We start from the raw sequence: 13,302 nt of genomic DNA, 5'->3' as shown, positions 1-13,302 counted from the left end.
TTATTGCCCCATCATGATTTATTGAGAGTTAATTAGATACTTCTGTAAACTACACTAACTCTTTGGGGCCATTAATAATTTGTGGCCTGGTGATGGCCCAAACTTCCTTCCAATTCTCCTTCCCCCCTACCAAGTCCAGGACCTCAATCATCTTGTATATAGAGACTACTGGTCACAAAGGGACCTCGATGAAAAAGAGTAAATGGTAGGAAGGAAATCTATCTACAGCATCAGAGACATCAATCAAAACTCATGTCTTACTTGTGTTAAGCTAGGAATGCCATCTTTCTGGAAGGATAAGATCTCATATAAGGCCTAGAATCATAATGAGGGGAAAGATTTCATGCAGGGATTAACTGTTGTTCAGTCATTTTTAGTGGTGCCAACTCTTTGTGACCCCATTTGGTGTTTTCTCAGCAAAGATACTGGAGTGGTTTGCCATTTCTTTTTCCAGTTCATTTTACAAATGAAGAGACTGAGGCAAGCAGGGTTAAGTGACTTACCCAGGGTCTCACCGTTAGTGTCTCAGACCAGATTTTAATTCAGGAAGATGATGAGTCATCCTGAGTCCAGGCCTGGCACTCTGTTGACCATGCCACCTAGCTGCCCCAGTACACAGGGAATAGATGGGAGGCTCTTCAGATTTGGATGGCATTTTCTTTCCAAAAGTGCTATCGACCTCATTGTCTTTCCAAGGGTAAGAGAAAGTTGGAATCTGCTAAGCAGCCATTATAAAAAAAAAACCCTCCCCCCACTTTTAAATTTCCTTTGTTTGCCATTAGAGATCAATATAGAAAATGAAAAAAATCCCACTTAAGCTTCTAATTCTCCTATACCCATCCTGGTGATCAAACTGAGCATCCATAGTTGTTTGAGCAAAGCAGTTCTCAGATGGCATACATAGAATAAGATGAGGTCTTTGCCCCATCTCTGTCATCTTTTCTTTTCCCAGTACCCTGGTGAGGTGGACAGGGAAGTCATCATCCTTCCCTGCCATCATTTGGAAATACTCTGTTGGCAAAAGCTATGTGGTGTAATGGAAAGTCCACTGGATGGGAAGGTGACCTGAACTTGAGTTTTAGTTGTGATGCTAACTGGATCCTTTGCTAACTTCTCTGGGCTTCAGTTTCCTTTTTTCTGGAAAGGGAGGAGGTTGAGCTAAGTGCTCTCTGAGGTCCCTTCCAGTCTAAAATTCTATGTTCTAAGGACCCTTCTAGGTTTGACACATTCTGTTCTAAGAAAATAAACAACCAACAAACAAGCATTTATTAAGTATTCATTAGATTCCAGGCACTGAGTTGGGTGTCAGGAATATAGAGACAAAAAAGTCCCTTCCCTCAAGAAACTTTCATTCTAACTGGAGAATGCAAAATTAAAAAAGACTTAAGCTAGATTTAATATTCCCTTTTGGGCTTCCTTCCCCTTATAAACTTTACCCATATTCCAGAGAAACTTGCTTAAAGGTCAAGCCTGCAGACAGGAAGATCCTAGTTCAAAAGCAGCCTCAGACACTTACTAGCTATGTGACCTTGGGCAAGTCACTTAACCCCTATTTGCCTCAGTTCCTCATCTGTAAAATGGGGACATACTAGAAAAGGAAATGGCAAACCGCTCCAGTATCTTTTCCAAGAAGAGTTGTCACAAACAGTTCGACACAACTGAACAACAATTTGAAATGCCAGACATCACCCAATTTCCAGAGAAACTTGATTAATCTAAAAGGTCAAATCTTATCCATTTAAACTATTTATTTTTACTATTTTTATATTTAATATGTTTACATTATTTATTCATATATTATTTCTATAGTATATGTAATATTTAATTATATAAATACAATAATTATTTTAATTATATAGAAATATATTTATTATTATATAAATAATATAATTATGATGATCATATATTATATATAGGTATAATATATTATTTTTATATTTTTGTATTTACCATAATTTTACTATTTAAATTGTTATTCCTTATTATTCCTATTACCTGGGAACCTTTGTTTTGTGACTTAAATCCCATGTTTTGGTGGTAGTTAAGGGAGTTTCAGAAAAAGGGGTTCAAATGATATAATCTCAATTCTGACTGTGTCGTCTATAACTAATCAGAAGAAGACACATGTATGTTGCTTCAGATTTTGTTAACCATTTTATATATATATATATACAGCAATACATATTTCTATATATGTTAATATCTACATCTCTATGTAGATATAGATTTAACAATCATCTTGCTAATTGTTATAAAAGACCCTGTCAGTCCTCACTCAATGCCTTTAGACATTGAGGCCATTGACCCAATTTATTGGTTACTAATGGCCTAACATAATAAACTGATTATGAGGACTTTGTGCCTCATTTTGCCTTAATTTTCAAATGTAAACAGGAGACTCCGTGTACATATATAGCTATATGTCAAGTAGATGCAAGGTAATCATATAGGAAAAAATGCTAACATGTAGGGACTAGAAAAATCCTCCTTCATTTGAGATATGTTTTGAAGAGAACCAGAGATTCTAAGTATAGGAGACAGAACACTCGAGCAATGAGAGACAGCTACTGCAAAGTCACAGCTGCAGGAGATAGAGTATTATGTGTGAGAAATAGCAAGTTGGGCAGTTAGGACTGAATTGCAAAGTGGATGGAGGGGAGTAATGTGTAACAAAACCGGAAAGATAGGAATAGGACTGATTGTGAAGAGCTGTAAAATGCTAGAGAGAGGCTATATAATCCTAGAGTTATTAGGAAGTCATTGGAGTTTATTGGATAAAGGAGATGAAATGATCCAGCTGTACTTTAGGAAAACCACTTTTTGACAGCTGTGTGGAGGATGGGTTAGAGTAGAGAGATACTTGAGGCAGGTAGCGTAGCAGTCCAGGTGAGAAGTAATGAGGGTCTGACTGAAGGTGGTGGCTTGTGTGAGTGGAGAAAAGGGTCTAAAATTCTAAGCCAATTTCACCACCTCATTTTAATCCCCCATTTTTCTCTCTCATTTTAATCCCCCATTTTTCTCTCTCACTCATCCTTGTCATTTCTACCTTTACAAAATCTTTAAGATTTTGTAAAGGTAGAAATGACAAGGATGAGTGAGAGAGAAAAATGGGGGATTAAAATAAGGTGGTGAATTTGGCTTATTGTAAGAATCATTTTTGGGGAAAATAACAAGCTTTAGTTGAGACATAATGAGCTTGAGAAGTCAATGGGATATCCACTGGGATGATTGGAGTTCATGAGAAAAAATAGGGCTGGATACACAGGTTTGGAAATTTTCCTTAAAAAGGATACTTGAACTCATGAGAGTTGATGAAAGACTATAATAGAGAGAAAATAGAAGAGGGCCCAAGACGGCAACTATGCCTTGGGAGTCACCCATAATTAGGAGGCAGATCTAGAGAAGGAGGCCAAGAAAGAACAGTCACAGAAGCAGAAGAATTGAGACAGATATCATGAGAATTCAGAGAAAAGAGAATATCCAGGTGGCTCTAGAGAGTGGTCCACAGTGTCAAATTGTTGTTTGTTCTTCATTCCAGAAGAGGACCAATGATATCAGGAGGGTGATGTCTTGACTTGCAAGTGAATTGGATTTAAGTGAGGCAGTATTGTGCAAAGTCACCAGCTTCACTATCTCCTCCACAGTCATCCGAGTCTCAGTTTGTCTGAGGCAACACCCATTCAGTGATTAAAGGTAGGTAAGAACTGAGACAAAAGATGGCCTAGTCTGACTTCCTAAAAGAATCAGTCTGGGAGTAGAAGACCCTCAGAGTTTCTTGAACAGAAACAATTGTTATTTACACTCTGAGCCATCAAAACCCAAACAATGAGCAAGGGAGGTTTGGACTGGGACCTATTATTGGCCAATCAGTGAGAGCCAGAGTGATTTGGGTTTAAAAGCATGGTCAAGTAGTTCCATTCAAATCTCAGTGGGATTTATCAAAGCCTGCATATATGTCAAGAAATAATGAATGAAAACTATGTGAGACAAAAAAAAAAAAAAGTTAATTGTCCCAGTTTTTTTGGGGAAAAAATAATAGAATAAATACAGAGAGATCAAGGACAAGGCTTGAGAAAAGGTCACTGGATTTGGTGATTCTGAACATTGAGATCAGAAGTCAAATTAGAAAAGGTTTAGAAAAGAGTGAGAAGAAAGGAAGTGGAGGCACTCATTGTAGAAGGGTTTCTCAAGAATTTTAATGATGAAGGGGAGGTTAAGGATGATAACTATTGAGGATGGACCTTAAAGAGACATGGGCATGTTTGTAGACTACAGGGAGAGAATCAGTAGTGAAGAAAAGACTGAAGATTAGAGAGAGCATGAGGATGATATTGGGAACAATCTGTTGGAGAAGATGGAAAATGTCCCTTTATCAGAGATATTAGTGAAGAAGAAGATAGCGGGAGATGATGTCAGCAGGGTGAGAGATAAAGAGAGAGGGGGAAGAGGGAGCTCACAGTGAATGGTTGTAATTTTTTCAGTAAAGTGTTAAGTGAGAGGGTAAGGGGAGGGGTGCTGTGGGAGACTTGAGCAGAGACTAGAAGGTTTGGAACAACCACCCTGGTGAGTGGGACAGAGAATAAATTGGGGATACCCAGGGATGCAGTGTCCTCTGAGGGAAGCCAGGTCTTGGTGAGTATCAGAAGATGGAAGGATCATGAGAAGAGATGGTCTGCAAAAAAAGGGAGTTCATTTGCTAACTAGAAGTCAGGAGTTCAAGAGGGCTCAGTAAAAAGGGAGAGCAAATTTGAAGGAAAATATTGGAGCAGGGAGGGGTGAAGAGGAAGGGAGGGGTGAAGTCAATGGGAAGGTGGGATCAGACAGCATTTGGGGGAAGTGGTTGGGGAGGAAGCCTTGACTACACAAGGTCAGGGTTTGGTATCATTGGAATATGGAGAGTTAAGAGGAGGTGGCAGTTTGTTATCCATAGGGAGCGAGCCCAGGCAATGTCCATGGATGGAAGTAACTCTATGCATGAAAACAGGTGACTGAAAGGTTCAGAGGGCCCTCAACTGCCTGCCAGCAAAACTGTGATGGGATTGTGTCTAATATAACAGAAGTTCAGTCTTGAGGCAGGAGTTCTATAACTTGCTATCAGCTTCTTCCTAGCTCTAAAATCCTCTGTTCCAAGGTCTCTCCTAGCTCTGACATTCAATGTTCTAATGTCCTTTCAGCTTTAACATTCTGTTCTAAGGTCACTTCTGGCCTTGACGTTCTCAGTTCTAAAGTACTTTCAACCTCAAATATCCTATGACTTAAGGAAGCTCTCTTACAGTTTCAACATTTTTTTCCTAAGACCTCTGACAACTATAGAATTCTACAACCTATATGGCCTGCTGTCTTTTTCTTGGCACAAATGTCTCTGTGGTCAGTTCCTTCTGTTGCCAGCTCCTTGTATTCCATTTAGAATGGTCAGATTATATCAGGACTTGGCACTCAGCTAGATGGAGAACTAGAAATCACAAAATGCTGCTTTCTGAGCAATATAGGCTATAAAATGAATAATGTATCTAGAGACTTTCCAGCAAGATAATGGGCATGAACATCTTTAATAAATCATTGCCCAGGTGGATCTCTCTTTATACAAGTCTCAGAAATTGTGATCTGATTGTAAAGATATCAGGGGACTATGTCATTTGAAAAAAGCCCCACAGTGCATGATTTTGTGAAGTGAAGAATCTGTTTGTGATGTCAAGTTAAGTCAATAAAACTTTATTAAGCACTTACTACATGTCACATATTGTGCTAAGCACTGAAGATACATAGAAAGACAAAAATATGGTCCTTTCCCTCTAAGAGTTCACATTCTAACGGAGGAGATAAGCAAATGGCCATACATATCTACATATATACACCAATATACTATATATATAAATGGGTATATATATATATATACATATATATATATAATTGTAGCAGCAAGCACCCTAGCATATTCAGGGTGGCTACTAGCATAGGTTCTTAGATCTGCTTTTTTTTAAAGGAAAGCAACTCAAAATGGGTTAACAGTCTTACTTTAATCAATCAAACATCAGAGAATACAAACAGAAGTTACAAGTAGACAGAGAGACAGGTCAGCAGACAGGCCTTCCAGCTGTCTGACCATTATATCCATACCTAGTTAGTTACCAGAGAAGGTAGCACCAACATCTGGGTTTTCAATACTGGGGTGGCTCAAAGACTGCCCAGAGTCTCATCTGGCCACATCACACAGCTCTTCCCAAAGTGAGCACCAAAGCAAAACCTCACCTCAGGGTATATATAGCCTTCTCCTAGGTCAGAGACCATCACACCCGTCATGACCCACTGCCCAATCACAAAGTAACAAGGTGTGGACATTCCTGAAAAACAAGCCTCCCTCTACAGGCTCCAGGTGACCACATTCAGCCTATTAGGGGGCAGAGTATATTCTCAAATCAAGGAAGGTTCTCAGAGTCACTTAAGCCTATCCAAGGACCAAGGGGCAGGGAAGATCTCCAGATTCTTATTCCCATAACAATATTATATATAAATACATGCATATGTATGAAATGGGAGCTATGCCAGGAGGAAGGCACTCTGTTGGGTGGGGAGAGATTTGAGTGGAGTCTTGAAGAAAACCAGGAGGGGAAGATGAAGTGCAGTCTAGGCATGGGGATAAGCCAGCGAGAAGGCACAGACCTGGGAGGTAGAGCATCTTTCCAGGACTAGCTGGAAGACCGTTGTAGCAGGGTTGGAGAATGCGTGGAGGACAGAAGAGTGTGAAGACTGGAGAGATAGAAAGGGTCAGGTGGTGATATGGTCAGACCTGTGCTTTAGGAGCTTCATGTGGACAGCTGAATGGAGAGTGGGATGGAATGGGGAGAACTTGAAGCAGGAAGACCAGCCGGCAGGCTAGTGTATGATTCAGGAGTCATGTGATGAGGGCTTGTACCAGCGGCAGTTAGCTGGCACAGTGTGCCAGAGTACCAAGCACCGAGTCAGGAATGCTCATCTTCATGCATTCAAATCTAGTCCCAGATACTTAACTAGCTGTGTGACCCTGGGCAAGTCACTTCACTCTCCTTGCTCATCTGGAAAATGAGATGGAGGAAGAAATGGCAAACCACTGCAGTATTTTTGCCAAGAAAACTCCCAAAGTTGTCACCAAGTATCAGACATGGCTAAAATGACTGAACAACAACATTGTGGGCTACAAAGGGGATTCACCCCTGAGGCAGGGAGTTGGACAAGATGACTTCTAAAGTCCCTTAATTCTCTAAGATTCTGAAATTGTGGAAAACTTCAGTGGGAAGAACAGTAGTTTTAGAGTCAAAGAACATGAATTCAAATCTTATCTCTGCCCTTTACTACTTATGTGACATTGGTTAAGTCTCTTTACCTCTCTGGGGTTGACTTTTCTCATCAACAAATAATGATGGTGGAGGAACAGATGTCCTCAAAGTTCCTTCCCAGAAAGCCCTGGATCTGTGACCCAATAACATCACTAGAGGACATAGGGTGTGAATGGGGCCTTAAAGCCTACTGTAGGAATTAGAAAGATGCATCTCAGACAGCAAACCCTAGAGGTTTGGGATCTTTCTCTTGCCACTGCACCCAGATGGCTCTGGAAGAAAAAGTGAGGTTGGAGACTTTGCACAGCCCTCCCTTACTTAAATCCAATTCACTCTCAAGTCACAGCATCACCTCCCTGATGTCATGGTCCCCTTTGAGAACAAAGGCTCAACAACAACAGTATCAGCAGGGGCTAGAGATGAAGAAATGAATAAGGTTGGAGACAGAGGCTGGGGCTGCCCAGGAATCCCCTCCTTCTGTTCCCTCCCCCCTCTCCATCAGTTCCCCAGGATGAAGGTGATGCCTCTGCCATCCTGAAGTTTGCCTTCCCCTATTCTACCCAGTTCTCACATCCTCACAGCTCAGCATGGGACATACAATTTTTGTCTTCTGCCTGTGGCAGACTAATGCCCTACCTGTTGCATTAATCAGTCTATGTTCCTAATCTATGGACATGGTGGGAACACATCCCAAATTTATACCACCTGAATATGTTTCATCTAAAAAAAAAACTTCTCTATCGTCAAAACCCCTTGATTGGAAAAGCAAGAAATGTTAAGCACTCCCATGACAGAAAGGATAGCTAGGCTTTGGTCCTGGCTTTGTCCCTGGGTAGCTGTTGTCTTGGGGAAACTCTCTTCCCAAATCTGGTCCAGCTTCCTTCTCTTTAAAATGAGGGGATTGGGCCATTTTTAATGTCCTTTCTAGCTCTGAAATGCTACATGCTGTAAAGTTCCATCTTAGTTCTGACATCCTATGGGATTATCACGCTATTAGTCCTTCCAGCTCTGCCAGTGTAGGTTCTAAGGTGTCTTTAAATTCTGAGCCTCCCTATTCTAAGGCCTTTCTAGTTTTGACATTTTATGTTCTAAGGTTCCTCCCAGATTTGCCATTCTATGACCCAAAGTCCTTTCCAACATTGACATTATATGCTCTAAGGTCCTTTCTAGCTTTGATATGCTTTATTCTAAGGTGCCTTTAAACTCTGTTGTTCTCTATTTTAGGATCTTTTAAAGTTCTCACATTCTATGTCTTAAGACCCCTCCCAGATCTGACATTCTATGTCCTAAAGTCCTTCCCAACTTTGACATTCTATTTTCTAAGCTCACTTCTAGAGCTGACATTCTACATGAGCTCTACATAGAATTCTTTATTATATAGCTGTCATTCTATGTCTAATTCTTTATTAAACTCTACTGTGTAGCTAGCTGGCACAGTGGATATAGTGTATTGCCTGGAGTCAGGAAGATTCATCTTCCTGAATTCAAATCTGACCTCAGACACTTAGTAGCTGTGTGACCCTGGGCAAATCACTTAAACCTATTGGCCTCAGTTTTCTTATTTGTAAAATGAGCTGGAGAAGGAAATGGCCAACCACTCCAGTATCTTTGCCAAGGAAACACCAAATGGGGTCACAAAGAGGCAGACATGACTGAACAGCAACAACAAACAATTGTGTACCCTACATTGTGCTAGGTTCCTAAGATAGGGGAGGCAAAGGAGAAGACATGGTAGTAATTTAGTAACGTCAACATCAGCCCTACACTCTTATTAGTCACAAAGACCAGAGTTCCTTAAGATAAAAAGCTGCATGGTTTCTTTCAGGTCAACCTCTTTAACTAGGTGGTGCAGCAGATAAGAAATCACTGGCCTTGAAATCAGGAAGACCTAAATTAAAATCTAACCTCAGATACTTAATAACTGTGTGACCCTGGACCAATCACTTAACCTCTCTCTCAATCTCAATTCCCTTAGCTGTGAAATGAGGATAATAATATCACCTATCTCACAGGATTGCTGTGAAGATCAAATCAGAGAATAGGTTTAGACTTTTTATGCTTGAGTTTTAAGTTTTTTGTTTTGTTTTTGGAGGCAAGGCAACTGGGGTTAAGTGACTTGCCCAAGGTCACACGGTTAGTAAATGTCAAGTGTCTGAGGCCAGATTTGAACTCAGGTCCTCCTGACTCCAGGGCTGGTGCTCTATTCACTGCACCACCTAGCTGCCCTGACTTTTTAAAATCTTTTTTGTTTTTTTTTGCTTTTTGGAGGGCAATTGGGGTTAAGTGACTTGCCCAAAGTCACATGGCTAGTAAGTGTGTCAAATGTCTGAGGCCAGATTTGAATTCAGGTCCTCCTGATTCCAGGGCTGGTGCTCTATTCACTGCACCACCTAGCCATCCCCTTTTGTGAATCTTAAAGCTAAATCTGAAAGGAATAGTAAGTTATGCACAGTAGATTTGCAGTTTCATGTGCAATCATCTTTTTTTTTTAAATCATACTAATTTATGGAAATGGTTGTTTTATTCTGTAAATTAAAAATAAAATAAATTTTTAAAAAAGCTAAATGCTAACTATTTGGAAAATGAGGCAGAAAGACAAGTGGTTTATTTGCTCAAGGTCACACAGCAGCTTAGTGGTAGAGTCAAGGCAAGAACTTAAATTTCTTGACTCCCAGTCCAGTGTTCTTTCTACTCTCCCTTCCTGCCTCCTCTGCCCTTGAAACAATCTCATCAATCAGGCAGGGCTTACACACATGAAATGTCTAGTAGACAATACAATATGGAGTGTGATAGACTGTCTTTGTGTATTTGACAGCCCACGAATCCTGTATAAGTGCACAGAAGGGTGGTGTGTATGATGTGGATTGGAAATCAGATTCATTGATGGAATTTGATTGGAGCCCTGAAGGATGGGTAGGGTGTGGACAAGTAGAAAGAAATTCAGAGGACAAAGCCTTAAATTAACCACTTTAGACTTATCAAAATATTTTAATGTCTACAGCAACTCTAACACTACAGGTAGTGTTATATTATGGATAGTGAGGTGACCTTGGAGTTAGGAAGATCTGGATTCAAGTGCTGTCTCTGATATGTGTTGGTTGAGTGACTGTGGCTGGCACCGAGGGCAGCTCTCTGCTACTGTAAGTATATGTATCTTTATTGTTAAATGGGATTTCCTCATGGAGAGTTCCTCAAGCCAATGAAATCACAGGTCAGAATGTTTTGTCATCTTTTTCCTTGAGCATTTTAAGTCTTGTAAAAGTAATCCCCCGACACTGTACCTTCGATTTATGCTGGTTGGGGATTATTAACCCCATTTTACAGACAGGGAAACTGAGGTTTGAAAAGATGAAGCAAGTTTCCCACAGCTGCAGAACTAGATGTATCTGAGCCAGGGCCACGATTCAATCCCAGACCTCCCTTGATGCCCTAGTCTTCTTTCCTCTATATTCTCCTGTGTCTTTTGCTCTCCAAGAGTTCACAGGTTTGATTAAAGAACATTCCATAGGGCATTCTGCAGAAATGGGGCCATTTTCCTACTCAATCTGGGGAGTACTGAGCTGACCAGCCTGGTGCCTCACCAAGGGCTCCTCTCTGACAGGACCTTCAAAGTGACCCCCAAGGGGAAGGGAGGCCATGGTTATGAAACAATGAGGCACAGCTCAGAAACTACTTTCTCTTCACCTATAAAATGGGGTCTATCACACTGTTCAATTCCTACCCAAAGGGTTTTATTTGAGGAAGACATCATAGAAATAGGAATGTCCTCCAGTCAGAAGGGAGCATTCTATCATCTAGACCCTTCTAGCACTTAGTTGAGTCTTAAGATGTTTATCATGGTTCCGTCATATAGTGAGTTCCTTGTGTCCATGCCTTGACCTCTGCCCTCGCCCTGGACTGTATGCTCTGTCTCAGGATTCACCATAGCTCTATTCTGATACTGAAAGAGCCCTGATTTCATTAATGTCAGGGACTTCTTCCAACAACACAATTCTTGGTTTTTGTTTGCTGTCAACTCTTGGCCTTTGCTCTGTGTGTAGACAGCTGGTTTTGAAATTCCTGCTGCTTTCATAACCACTCACTTCCTATCTGTCAGTTGCTTCCGTCATGTGGGCCATTGCCATTTGCCCCTTCCAATGCCTTTGACTTTCCTCTTTAAGAAAATATCATGATATTAAACACATAGGCTTTTTTTCATTCTTTGATCCTGAATTGAATTTTCTAACACAGTTTGACAAGTTTCCCCAGGGCTGCTTTTAAACTGAAATTATCAAGCATACACAAATATATGTCAACCAACTGATCAATGTTTATTAAGCACCTACTATATGTCAGGCCCTGTGCTAAGCACTGGGGATATAAAAAAAGGGAAAAGATTGACCCTGCCATTGTTAAGCTCATAATATAATGGAGGAGACAACAAACAAATTTATACAAACAAGCTATATACAAGATAAACAAGAAATAAAAGAAGAGGGGCAGGTAGGTGGCTCAATGGATAGAGATCAGGGGCCAGAACAGGAAGACTCATCTTCCTGAGTTCAAATCTGGTCTTAGATACTTACTAGCTGTATGACCCTGGACAAGTCACTTAAACCTGTTTGCCTCAGTCTCCTCATCTGTAAAATGAGCTGGAGAAGGAAATGGCAACCCCCTCCAGTATCTTTGCCAAGAAAACCCCAAATGAAGTTACAAAGAGTCAGACATGACTGAAAACAACTGAACAAGTCTTCCACTTCCTCTGAGATGGATGTGAGTTATTAATGTCTATCTTCATGGTGGTCTATTCACTTACAGTACACACGAGCCCGGCAGAGAAGGAGGATCATGAATCCCATTGGGCACATGATAAAAACAATTCTGCCAAATTCTTCTTCACGTCTCAGTTCTTGCATTTAGCCTTGACTTTGTTATGCCTTTTGCTTTCATTTATGGCAAGAATGTGGATGTAAGTAGGGTTTCATTCCTCTAGAAATGTGTCAACTTGGCTGTCATTGCACAGAGATTTCACAGTGAGAATTCTACGAAGAGAATTCATATTTGTAAATTTTCTTAAAACTGTATCATTCTTAGTATCTTCTGTTTGCCTTTTTCAGCACTTATCACATTGCTTGGTACATAGTAAGTGCTTAATAAATGCTTCTTAACTGAATTTTCTCTTGAGGAGGCAGCCTGGTTTAGCCCAGTGGTATCAATCTTCAATACACATGGATCTCTGCCTGTCACATATTGACTTGAAAAACCACAAGTGAATATTATCTGCATTGTATTACATTCCTATTTATTTTGTTAAACAGTTCCCAATTACATTTTAAACTGGTTCAGCCATACTGGGGAGGGGCTGCATTGACAGTCTGACACCTCTAGTCTAACCAATCTCTATCACTATGGAAGCGGAATGGGACGTGGGCCATTTTGCATGTTTATCTATTCATGTACTGGTGGCTCAAAAAAATCCATCCCCTTATGCTAGCCTTCTGCTGAATACTCTCTCTGCAATTAGCTAGGTTGGTCTTCAGATGACAGATACACACCGTCTGTCACTGGGTTTGTGCTTGCAGAGTTTCCAGGTCAACAGCACCTTCCAGAGCTTGTGTTCCGCTACAGTGAACTTTAAAAATTCAGGGTCGTTTGCACACCACAAGGAGGCATCAGGGAGGACTTTGGTAGAGTAAAACCCATTCCAAAGGATGTTTTGCATAGTGGGTACCGGGCAAATATTTATCTAATAGTAGTCACATTTCTATAAAACTTTATAATTTAAAAAATGTTTTCTCCCAGTTCTGCAAGGCAGATGATGTAAATATTATTGTCATTATTATTCTTGGGGGGGGTCTGTTGATATAATCTCATATAATGGGATATTTTATCTCGTATAGTATGAGGTAGTGGAAAATGAGGGGCAAAGAGAAGTGACTTATTTTCTCAAGGTCATGCAGCTGCTTAGTGATAGAGTCAAGGCAAGAAGTGAAATTTCTTGACTCATATA

Source organism: Petaurus breviceps, unplaced genomic scaffold (genome assembly GCF_028583685.1).
Source record: "Petaurus breviceps papuanus isolate PSGF00001 unplaced genomic scaffold, PetGlider_PUasm1.0 174, whole genome shotgun sequence".
Classification (NCBI taxonomy): Eukaryota; Metazoa; Chordata; class Mammalia; order Diprotodontia; family Petauridae; genus Petaurus; species Petaurus breviceps.
Note: the sequence above shows the minus strand (reverse complement) of the source record.